The sequence below is a fragment of the Castor canadensis genome, chromosome 15 (assembly GCF_047511655.1).
Source record: "Castor canadensis chromosome 15, mCasCan1.hap1v2, whole genome shotgun sequence".
NCBI classification, from domain to species: domain Eukaryota; kingdom Metazoa; phylum Chordata; class Mammalia; order Rodentia; family Castoridae; genus Castor; species Castor canadensis.
Window position 1 is genome coordinate 22,713,097 of NC_133400.1, and position 13,669 is coordinate 22,726,765.

Below are 13,669 nucleotides of genomic sequence, written 5' to 3' on the forward strand. Positions count from 1 at the left end.
GTTTTAAGATCTCAGAGGCTCAATGACATTTATTTTAAAACTTATGATCTAATTTTACAAAGAGATCACTGATAATCATATTTGTCTCTAAAAAATATTACCAATCTATGCCAATGTATTGCTGGAATTTTAATCTCTTTAGGCAAATGCTAACGTGGACATATCTATATACGTTTGTAACATTTAGAAAATCAGAAGTGAAGTTTAGAAATCACAGCCCTCCTTTCCCAAATAGAGTGTTGTTTCTTTTATTGAGTATCATTTTATTTAATCCTTACTGTGGAACAGTCTCCTTAATTCAGGGTTCAAACATGATATTTGTAGTAACATTCTCAACTTTCCCATTTCCCAGCAATACTTTTATTCAATCTGCATATTCCCCATGTCCACCATCCATAACTTTAAATAAGGTGCAACTAAATTTTTGACACTGGGTGCAGTATTTTAAAGAACATTACAGAAAAATGAACCTGTAGTCATAGGAGCTGAGTCAGGAAATCCTGAACTGGGTGGTATCTTGACATGATCAAAGTACTACAGTTTGCCTGAAGCAACAAAAGGAAGAAAGTGGGAAACAAAACTTGTGGCTACTGAATTAACACACAATCACAAAGTTTATGTTGGCTTTGAATTAAAAGCAGTGTAAGGCCAAGGAAAGGTTTTAAAAGTAGTCCTGGTGAAATGGAAAATAATGGGATTTGTGTTTGTAAGACTCTGACTGTTGAAAAGAGAAGGGGACAGAAAAAAATTGGTGAGGGCTCTGAATAGTGTTTCCATTCTTCAACTCACTTTCTGTAGGATACCTTACAGGTGGCTTATGAAACAAAGTAAAATATTAAAGAATAAAACTTTTAGTGAAATGTTTACATTGGATAAGTTGTATATTCAAATTCATTAAAAGAGATAACATGGAAAGACCCCAACATGCTTTTTACAGAATTTTCTCCATGCAAATTCTCACACATCATATGGAATATCAAAATCATTATATTTCTATTTATCTAGATAAGACACAAAACATTTCTATCACTGTCAGGTTTCCTCACATTCTCTCATATTGTCACACTCACTTTCTTACTTTATTCTAGCTTTGGCAGCTACTTTTCCTCTCTATCTCTGTAATTTTTCATTTGCAATATTGCTAGATAAATGGAAAAATATAGTATATACTTTTTGAATAACAGCATGAATAACAGCATGGGTAGGAGGATCACAGTCCAGGCTGGCTCAGGCCAAAGTATGAGACCTTATGACTAAAAAACAAACCATAAAGGTCTGGGGGCATGGCTTAAGTTGTATAGCACTTATGTAGCAAGGATGAGGCCCTGAGTTCAAACCCCAGAAGTGCCAACACACACACACACACACACACACACACACATACAGAAAAACCCCCAAAACAACACCAAAACCCCTCTCAAAACTAAGAACAACATTAGAAATTGATCAAAAGGGTTAAAAAACATTGCATTAAATAAGAATAACTAGAAGAAAAAAGTTTAATGTTATTAGCCATTAGAAAAGAATGGATTAAAAATACATGTCACCAAACCTGTTTGAATGGCTAAATAACTGACTAATCTCTAGATGGCATATAGTGAAAACATAAAACACGAGGGTACAGACAAATTAAGTTACTCATATTTTGTTTATTTGAAATACACCAATCACTCTGGAACATAATGTATTAAATAATTAAAAATGAAATTTCTAGAGGACTGCTGGACATTTATGCCAAAGAAGGGGATTTTATGGTTATACTAAAACCTGTCTCTGCTTGTTTTTATTAGCATAATTTTTAAGATTGCCAAATAGGAAACCTTTCTAGATAGTTGTCTTTCAATGGATGGACAGTGAAGCTAGTTGTTGCACATACATTCCAGGGAATGGTCATCAGCAATTAAGAAAGATCAAACAGCTTAACATCCATCCAATTACTACACATTAATTTGAAATTACATGCAATTGGAACAAAAGGCATGTTGAAATAACATAGAATATATGTTCAAGACAATAAGGAGAAAAACAGGCAATAATGAAATAATTGTTTTTCAAAAACATTCTCATTGGAGAGAAATGTATTTTTTATGGTTGATAAATAATACATTCTATGGAGGACTGGAATGAACAAATATGAAAATTTGATTATAGTCTATATTAAATATCAAGTATTTTGCAGTCATGTAATCATGAAGAGTATGGGATCTTTTTTGGGTAATTGATGCAAACCCCATTATTTTGAAAGCCAGAGTTTAAAAAATCAACGTGATATCATAATGTTTATTTCTACGTTCAGTGAGGATGGTTAAGGTAGCTTTCAAAGACCTAACAATTATACCTAATGAGATCCAAGTTGACTTTTAGTCTGTGCTTGTTCTCATGGTCCAGATCAACTAGTGGAAATGAACAATAATGAAAACACTTAGAATAATAGGAGAAAGTCTGTCCTGGGCCATAAGTAAACAGTTATGGATAATGTGGCAGAACATGTATTTCAAAATTGGCCAGAGATTATTTTAGTACCACATGCCATTCTAGTACCTGAGACAAATGGAGTTTTATTTTTCCTCCCTTTTGTTACTGTATCAATCAACACAATGCTGCAAAACAACATTGTGTTCTATTTATTTTTAGGTCATTAAATGCAATGGAGTTTTCTTACAGTTTTTACTGTCTATCTTCTCTCCTTCCTCTTTACTCCTGCTTTTTGTTTTTGACTTTGGAAAGAACTCCTGTTTTGTAAAAGATCCCAAGGTACATGAAGAGAACATTTTAATGTTCCAGTTTAATGGAGAGATAACAGGAGATTGCCAGAATCAACTATCACACTTGTTAATGGAGCATACGGTTCCTTTCTCCCTCAAGCCAGCAAGTAAGCAGAGCTGACAATCATGTGTTGAGCTGAAAGACAGCAAATGCCATTGGAATTCAGAAATTGGCCAAATTATTTAAAACAGTACTATGAGTACTCATATTTTCTGTCTTCTATTAAAGCAAGGATACTAGTATCTGTGTTTTATAGTTGTTACACAAATTTAAAGCTATGAATAATGTAAAATGAAAGAGCTGTCAATATTCAAGAGTAAAGTTTTTTATTCTGTCTTCTTTATGTCTTCAAATATATTTGTGATATCTGAAGTAATTTAAATAGTCCAGTAGGAAATGTGAACCTCAATTGGAAAAGACAGGCAATTTATATTCTCCCTTTTCATGTAGTGAATTATTGCTCTTTTTGTAAATGTTAATGTGACTAACAGAAAAAATAAAGTCAGGGAGAAAAGTTCTGGGTGGAAATGTTACAGCAAACCAAGAGAGAGGGAAAATAAGTTTAGATTTGCAGATTACCCTTAGGATTGATGCTCAAATCAAAAAACAAGCATTGAAAATTACATTTAACAAAAGGCCAAAAGGTGGACCAACAGGCTCCTAATAGCCAGTGTATTAACATAGCATCCCTGACAGCATAGACAGGGCTTCCATTCCTGCTTGCCATAGTGTTCACATTCCATCGACTTAGAATCCTGTCCAGGACGTTCCGCATGCTTTGGATCAACCAAGAATTGTGCGTGATATTTTAAGAGAATCATCCTCTATCTAGTCTACATTTTTTCAAGAAAATAAAAGGGAAAAAGTCATGCTCAATGATTGCTTCTAGGGTTTGTTTAAAAATCCCCTCACATCTTGATATTCTCCTTTGGACATGTTCTGTTTGCATCAAGCTAATTGAGTACAACAAAATGTATATGTGATTTATAAAATAGGAACAAGAAAAACTATAATTACAATTTTAAAAATGTATTCAGTGCAGATGGTATTTGTTATTTATAAAGTTTATACAGCTCAGGTGTTGTGACTTCAGAAATACAAATTATGAAGAGTGTTTTTGTGAATCACACAAATGAAATCTGGCAGTATGTAATATTAGAATTTTGTTAAATAGCTATTACTGTGAATTTAGAAGTAAATTTCAATGTAGTATGGAAAGTTGAAGAAATTTTATGCCATAATACATCCTGAAAGAAGGAAATTCCTTTTCAACTAATAAACACAGATATTTACAAAAAATGGTTACAGGTGCATGCATTGCTGACATTTCTTCATCATGACTTCTTCAATATCATGTGATTATTTTACAGGACATGCAAGAAGGAAACCAAGGTAACCACTGCGAATTAGTTTTAAGAGATGATGGATTGTAACTATTATTGCAACATTCTAGGATTTCACAGACTCAGAGAAATGGATTGATTTAATTAATCTCACAGTGGTGACTAAGAAATAACTCTAGTAGAAAATACTTTGATTTTCTTATCAACACATTTTCCCTCATCAGTATAGAGTGTTCTTAGAAATGAACTTTCCCTCTAACAGTGGAAGAAAAAATAAATAACTCAAAGCTAAATTAATGCAAAATATGAAAAAGGCGTTTTTATGGAGTTGCAAAAGGTAATTACCTAAGATTACTGCCTAAAGAGTGGAAGAACTGAGATTTGTAGGATATTACTAGTACCAGGCCCTTTTTGTTTTGTGTATGGTTACACAATGTTATTTTCAAATGTATTTTATTTCATTATCATATCACGGTCAGCAATAAAAATGCATTTGAGTTATTTTGTTTTGAAATATCTAAAGGGGGAAATTATCATTTATTTGTCTATCAAAATGCCATACTGCAGATAAATAAAAAGTGAAACAAAAATAGGAAAAACAGAGAGTATATTTAATACTGCTTACAAAGCCTTAGAGTATTATAGTCCCATAGTTGAGAGTCCAGTTTTATAGATTAGAAATAGAAGCAGAGAGCAAGGATTAAATATGTATCTTAAAATAATATGGATTTATTTAACTGTCACTGTCAAAAGAACATGAAATATCACGGAAAAGAGAAAACGTGTTAATTCATACACATCCCTTACTTAAATCTCTGACTTCTTCACTTATAAGCATAATTGTTTATCTTAGAACCTAAATTTTCAGCTTTAATAATTAATCAACATGATAATATCAGACATCCAATAGCAAAATAGACCTTTTTATCAAAGAAAAACAATACAATTAAAATTTTGTTTTCTCATAAATCTTGTGTAAAGATTTGCTCAGGATGATATAGGAGAGAACCATTCTTCTCAGAGCATTCCTTTTCTAGTTTGAATTGACATTGGGATAGTCTTCTTTAGAAGGTATAGAATAAGCTATATGGAAAGATTCTCACTGGTTGAAAAGATGTAGATGGGAGGGATATCCATGTTGATTCAATGAATTTTCTTGGCACATGGATCTGAGATATAGGCTGTATTTAGAGTTGGGATCAAATATTCTCTTTATGTATCATTTTCAAAAGCAAGAAAAAGCAACTTGCTTTTTAATTGTATAATACTGATCTTTAGTATTTGGGGCTAAGTCAACTTTACTAACATTTTATGTGCACAACAAACATGATTTACTTAGCATTGTTTATTTTTTCTATATTCTTTCTTGAATTGCTGCCTCTCAAAATCAGTAAAATATAATGGAATTTTTGTTAATTTAATTCAATATGCTGAAATAATTTTTAATCACCAATTTCTATCCAGATGCTAAATTTCACACCTTTTCCTTCTTTTACTTTACTTACAAAGCCTTAAATCTTAACAAAATTCTAAGTGCTACTTAGAGTTTGTAGCTTTGCTTGAGATGGTTTGAACAACTTTAGAAACATTGCCTTGTAATATAACTAAAATTCAAAGTATAGACTGTCATTGACATATGATGGTTTGACTTAAGGTAATTTCAATATATGACAATGCAAAAATGATATACATTGAGTAGAAAGCATACTTTGAATTTTGATCTTTTCTTGTACCAGTTGAAATATATCTATATAGTATAATATTCTTTTGTGATACCGAGCAGGGGCGGGAGCTACAGTTCCCATTCAGCCATGTAGTCATGAATGTAAACAACTGATAATTTAAATGTTCTGTGTTGTTAATGTATAATGTTTTGAAGGCTAGGTGTAAAAAATACATTTTCAGCTTATCATGTTTTTAACTCATGATGAGTTTATTCAGACATAACCCCTTATAAGCTGAGGAACACACACATAGTAGTTCAGAATCCTGAAATATGCCAAACCCAGAAATGACTAGTCAAAATAGCACAATGGGGCCTAGGAGACAGTAAGGTCAAGAAGTACAATTGCAGGAATACTAGAATATGGACATTTTGTGATCTTCTACTAGTTATCATTTATACCATGTATACATATATATGTACATAAATAGTTGTACTAGGGTTTGAACTCATTGCCTTGCAATTGCTAAGAAACTGCTTTACCACTTAAGTCATTCCCATAAATCTTTTTCTGCTTTCTATTCTTTCAATAGAATCTTGTGCTATTTGGCTGGGTTGCCTTGAACAGCAATCTCCTATCTCTTTCATGGAACCACCACACATGAATTGTTTGCTGAGATATAGATTTGCTAATTTGCCTTGACTCATCTCAATCTGCAGTCCTCCCAACTTGTATCTCCTAAGCAGCTGGGATGAAAAGTGTGAGCCACCCCAACTGGCCCATAGTATATTCTTGCCTTTCAATGCAGGATTTTGTGTAATCTCATCAAAAAAAAAATTCTTCACAGACAGCTGCAGTATCTATCATGGAGGCAAAACATAGTTAAAATAATTGTCCCACATTTTAGAAGTGAGAAACTATGTGTTGAAAGGTTCTTGTCTTTACAGAAGATGAAGGACAACCAAAAGGTAGAGGCATAATCCAAACATGGGTCTACACTTTTTATCATTGCACAGCTACATCTAGATGGGATGTAAAAAAATCTCTTTCCTCAGAATCTGAGATTCCTGCTTGGTAATCCAAAGGCCAACTTTCATTTATTTGCTATGTGCAACTGGACATGTGAGTTCACAACTGAGCCTGTCCCTTAACTAGAATAAATGGGACCATTCCCAGAAGATAATGAATTTTTGTGAAAATAGGCACAAAGTTTGAACTTTAACAATAGAGTTTGCAAGAGTTCATATTTCTAAGGAGAAATCAGACAATGGCTTAGTGTAGATTATATGAGGTAAAGTTCTTTTATTTAAAAAAAGGAGAATGCTAGCATAATGGTAAGTATAGATGATGTCTGAATTACATCTGTTGCTCTCTTTTGACTTCCATGGACAGAATCAGTTCTGAGATACATAACACATGTCCTGCTTTTCCACCTCCAGGCCTGAGAGTTAGAGTCCTTCCATTAGCCAAATGCTGAATTGTGTAATTTCTTTGTGAGATTCTTGTCTTTTATATGAATAAAAAATAGCTCAGAGTAAATTGCTTTATACAAACTATAGGATCTAATTCTAGAAAGATGACATAACTGCTATTATTGTTCCCAGTACACAGAATTGAAAAAAAATGAGTCGCTGACCCAGGTGCCTATGGATCACATCTATAATTCTAGCTCCATAGTATGCTGAGATCAGGAGAACTGAAGTACCAGGCCAGACAAGGCAAAAAAGAAACGGTTTGTGGTACCCCATCACAATGGAAAAAGGTGGGGCACAATGGTGTGCACCTGGCATCCTTGTGAATCTTAGGAATCTTAGCATGATCATGATCCAGCACAGTCTGGGCAAGAAGTGAGACCATATCTCCAAAATAATGAGAGCAAAAAGGTCTCAAGGTATGACTCAAGCATTAGAGCACCTGCCTAGCAAATATGAAGCCCTTAGTTCAAAACCTGGTACTTCAAAAAATATTGAATAAATACAATAAATAAAAATAAATAAGAGTCATCAAAAAAACCAAAAAACAAAACAAAACATTCCTAAGGTCACATCACATGCTATGGAAAGACATAAAATTAAAGCAAGATCCATGTGTGCACATAGTATGGGCACATGTGTGCTTGTGAGAGTGGCAGAGAAAAATCATTTAAAAAATATAAAAAAGTAGATTGAGGACATGACTTGAGTGGCAAAATACTTGGTTAGGAAGCTCAGGAGCTCTGAAATAAGCCAGGTTCAGAAAAACAGAGGTTGCATGTTTTTTCTCTTATGAGGAAAATAGATCCAAATACAAATGAAACATAAAATAAATTTATATATATATGTACATTTCCAAGAGTGGGACTATTACAGTGGGCTAAGTGATGAGGAAAAGAATGATAGAGAGTGAATGATATTTAAATACAACACATTTGTGTGAGAACAAGACACAAAAAATGCACTGAAAACTGTTGAACAATACAGGATGGGGGAAAGGTAGAAGGAAGAGTAATAGAGCAGTTTAGAATGATTAAAGTACAATGTACTTACAGGTAAATTACCATGACAAAAGTCCCACTGAAAAATGAACAAACACTAAAAACTGAAGGGCAGAACATAAAACTGGTCATGTTAAGGGGAAGGTATAGCAAGAAGGGTAGGGTAAATGAAGAGGCTAAAAGAGGGTGAATATGGTTGAAGTACTTTCTATACATTTATGAATATGGAACATTGAAACCTGTCAAAGTCATTTTAAGAAGTGGAAAGAGAGAGTAATAAAGGGGATGAGACAAACACAAATATAATATATATATATAGGGAAATGTTACAATGAAATCCCCTGTATAATTATCATATGCTAATAAAATGTTTTTTATTTGTATTTTATTTTATTCCTTTACTGTTGTAAGGGGTGGGGGTATATTGTGACATTTACAATGTATCAAATATATCACACAAAAATTCACTTCAACCATTCTCTTTTATCCCCCCCCCCCCCACCCACTGATTCCTGGAGGCATCATTTTTGCAGTTACTTACAAGCGTACACATTTTAATAAAAGAAATGCCCTAAGTTCAATTCCCAGTACCTAAATAAAAATAAACATAAATATAAAGAACTCTTTTCTACCTGTACCAATTCAATCAAATACATTCTCCACTCTTCAGCTTGTGTAAATAAAACAGTTTAAATTTTGCTATATGGTGACAAGAAAACAAGAATTCTAATTAGGAAAGACAATCACATAAATGCAGTTCTGCTTTTGAAGGTTTGTCATTATTGCTCTTTTCTCAATATTTCCATTTTATCAAACAAAACTATTTCACTGACTTCACCACAATCAAGTGTTTTAAGATTTACCCTACCGTTGGTACATTCTGTGATAATAAAACTTTCCCTGGAAAATCTGGCAATGCAGATGACTTTTATTTAAAGGTAATTGTAATCAATCCAAAGAGAAAGAGTAGATTACAATAATATCAGTAGGAATGATGGCATAAGAATCTCTATATATTTATGACTTCATAAAAAGAAGAACAGTGATAAAAAATAATCAAAATCCATTTTAAAGATCTTTCAAAATTTACTAAGTTATTGTAATAATCTAACTAGTATTTACTAAAGAAAAATAGCAAAATATTAGTAAAGGTTATAAGATTCATAGTACTTTAATTGCTCTGTTCCTTTCTCATCTTCTAAGCATTTATAATAGCCTTGGAAACTAAAACCCCCATAAGCAACAAAAATCTGCAGTCAAATGCACATGTGAAAAGATTAAGCATAATTAAAGTTACCAAAATTTCCATTCCTCGAAGATGGCAATATCTGATAATTCTGCATGTTTCCTAGAAATTCCCCCATGAAGGGATTGTCTTTATTTCATCTGACTTACATTTTAGTAAGGGAAACTTATTACTTGTTGGAGGAGTTGGTGGAAAACAATGAGAGGCACTTGGTTGACACAACATTTTCTGAGTGGTAAAGAAGAGGTCAAGTAAAATATTTAAAACAAAAACCTATGGAGGTCTCTTCAGTTCAGCAGTACATGCCTATTTTTGCTAAAGTGAATGTTTCTCCCACTTGAAAACACTGACAGGAGGATCCAAAATGGCAACTGGGACACAGACACAGTGTGAACTCTGTGAATCAGGGACCTGGCTGATGCTGGAGACATGCTTGGCTGAGGTAAAGCACCAAGGAGACCTGAAACTTCAGTACTGTGAACCCCTAACATGTGGAAGGCTTCTCCATGCCATGACACACTGAAAGAACAGGCAGGCCACAACACCCACACCACCGCCGCCCACCCACAGGCCCACCAGCCTGCTCACACACTGGTCACAAGCCCACCCTCATGCTGACCCACAAGCTGCCAGTGCCCGCCCACTAGCCTGCCGGCTGCCAGGTCCAAATATGCTTGGAAGACCTTCAGTAGACCAAACAGAATACTTTCCCACTGGAGCCCCACATGGCAAAATACAAAAAGAATTAAAAAAACTCCGAAACCCTGAACCCCTGGCCCTTGAAAAGCTTCTCCATGCCATGTTGCACTGAGAAAACAGGAGGGCTCCAGCAACACGAGACACCAGCTCCAAAACTGCCTAGGAGAAAGAAAAACAGGTCTGAATGCTGAAGGAGTAACACAAGAACTACTTACACCAAAATTCTACTGTTGCAGAACCAGGAATTTTTTTTTCTTTCACTGTTTGTCTTCTTCGCTGTTTGATTGTCCACCATCTCTCCCAACGATTTCTTTGGTTCTCCAATTTTTTTCCTTCTTTTTCTTTTTCTTTCTTGATTTTGTTAATTTTTCTATTGCAAGTTAGCTGATACTAAATTACACATAGGCTAGGGACAGAAACAGTACCAAGTGGAATGATGGTATTGATGTGATCGGGAAGATGAAAAAGGGATGGAAACCATTCTCCCCCCCAAAGAAATTAGTACAGGATTCAGAAGGAAATGAAGAAAACGGATGCCCAGATCCAGACTCCAACAAAACAAAGATAAACTATACCAAAGAAACCAATCAAGCCCACAAGAACACTCTGAAAGAAGAAATCCTGCAAGTAGACATGTTACTAGACATGGTCAACCAAAACATATAGGAGACACTCAAGAAATTCCAAGACAACAAAAGTAAAGAATATAAGAAAACACAAAAACAAATAAATGAACACATGCAAGCCATAAATAAATACCAAAGTGAAACAGAGAATACCATAAACAGAGAGATAAATAAAATAAGGATGAAAATTGACAGTATTAAAGAGGAAGTGACCGATGATATGGAAAAACCTCAGAAAAAACAATGAAACAGAAGTAAAAAACAAAATGGAAGGCCACTCAGGCCACTCCATCAGACTAGAACAAGCAGAAGACAGAATCTCAGAACTTGAAGATAAAATGGAAATTAAAGGAAAAACTGAAGAACTATTAGTCAGACAACTCAAGACCTGTGGAAGGAATATGCAAGAACTCACTGACTGCATCAAAAGACCGGACCTGAGAATCATGGGCATTGAAGAAGGAGAAGAGGTGCAAGCCAAAGGGATACATAATATATTCAATAAAATAATAACAATATTCCCCAAACCTAGAGAAAACTATGCCCATTCAGGTACAGGAAGCCTCCAGGACACCAAAAAGACTTGACCAAAATAGAACTACCCCACGATATATGATCATTAAAACAACAAGCACAGAGAATAGAGAAAAAATATCAAAGTCTCTAAGAGATAAAAAACAAATAACATACAAAAGTAAACCCATCAAAATCATAGCAGGTTTCTCAACAGAAACATTAAAAGCAAGAAGAGCATGGAGTGAGACCTTAAGGGCACTGAATGAAAATAAATTCAACCCTAGGATACTCTACCCAGCAAAACTATCATTTAAAATAGATGGAGCAATAAAAGTCTTCCATGATAAGCAGAAACTAAAACAATATGTGACCACAAAGCCATGACTACAAAAGATTCTTCAAGGGATTCTGCAAACAGAAAGTGAAATCAAACAAAACAATGAAAGGGCAGGCAGCACCAAACCACAGGAAAAGAAAAGGCAAGAAAATAGAGAGAAATATTCATTCAGAAATATTGACTCAATCAAACCCTTAAAGAGCAAAGACAACTAAATATCAGGAATCAACACATAATATCAATACTAACACTGAATGTTAATGAACTTAATTCCCTCATTAAAAGACACCATTTGACAAACTGGATTTTTTTTGTTGTTTTATTATTCATTTGTGCATACAAAACTTAGGTCATTTCTCCCCCCTGCCCTCACCCCCTCCCTTACCACCCACTCCACCCCCTCTCTCTCCTACCCATCCCCTCAGTACCCAGCAGAAACTATTTTGCCCTTATCTATAATTGACAAACTGGATTAAAAAGAAAGATCCAACAATCTGTTGCTTACGGAGACCCATCCCATCAACAGAACCATACACTGGCTTAGTGTGAAAGGCTGGAAGAGATTAACCAAGCCAATGGTCCTCAGAAACAGGCTGGAGTAGAATTACTTATCTTGGACAAAGTAGACTTCAAACCTACATTGGTTAAATGAGATTAAGAAGGACATTCCATACTAATAAAAGGGGAAATACACCAAAAAGAAATAACAATTATCAACCTATATGCATCCAATGTCAATACATCCAATTTCAACAAACATACTTTGAAGGACTTGAAAACATATATAAATTCCTACACAGAGGTAGTGGGAGACTTTATTACCCCCCTATCATCAATGGATAAGTCATCCAAACAAACCATGACCAAGTTGGCTTCATCCCAGGGATGCAAGGGTATTTCAACATACACAAATCTATAAATATAATACAGCATATTAATAGAAGCAATGACAAAAACCACTTGATCATCTCAATAGATGCAGACAAATCCTTTGACAAGATCCAAAACCACATCATGATAAAAACTCTAAGAATACTAGTAATAGAATGAATGTACCTCAACATTATAAAGGCTATATGTGACAAACATACAGCCAACATCATACTTAACAGTGGAAAACTGAAACCATTTCCCCTAAAATCAGGAATGATACAAGGGTGTCCACTATCCCCACTCCTATTCAAGATACTACTGGAATTCCTAGCCAGAGTAATTATTCAAGAAGAAGAAATAAAAGGAATATAACCAGGTAAAGAAACTGTCAAAATATCCCTATTTGCAGATGATATGACCCTATACCTCAAAGACTCAAAAACCTCTACCCAAAAGCTCCTAGACACCATAAAGAGGTTCAGCAAGGTTGCAGGATACAAAATCAACTTACAAAAATCATTAGCTTTTCTATACACTAACAACAAATAAACTGAGAAGGAATATAAGGAAATAATTCCATTTACAATGACCTAAAAAAAAAACACCTAGGAGTGAACTTAACAAAGGATGTAAATGACCTCTACAAGGAGAATTACAAACCCCTGAAGAAAGAGATTGAGAAAGACTACAGAAGATGGAAAGACCTCCTGTGCTCTAGGATTGGTAGAATCAACATAGTAAAAATGGCTATACTACAAAAAGCAATTTACATGTTCAGTGCAATTCCCATCAAAATCCCAAAGACTTTCATCATAAAGATTGAAAAATCTAATCTAAAGTTCATTTGGAAACACAAGAGATTGCAAATAGCAAAGGCAATACTCAGCAAAAAGCGCAGTGCTGGAGGTATCACAATACCCAACTTCAAAGTGTATTACAAAGCCATAGCAATAAAAACAGCATGGTACCGGCACAAAAACAGACAGGAAGACCAGTGGAACAGAACAGAGTACCCAATATGAATCCACACAACTATACCCACCTTAATTTTTAACAAAGTTGCCAAAAACATACAATGGAGAAAAGACAACCTCTGTAACAAATGTTGCTGGGAAAGTGGTTATCC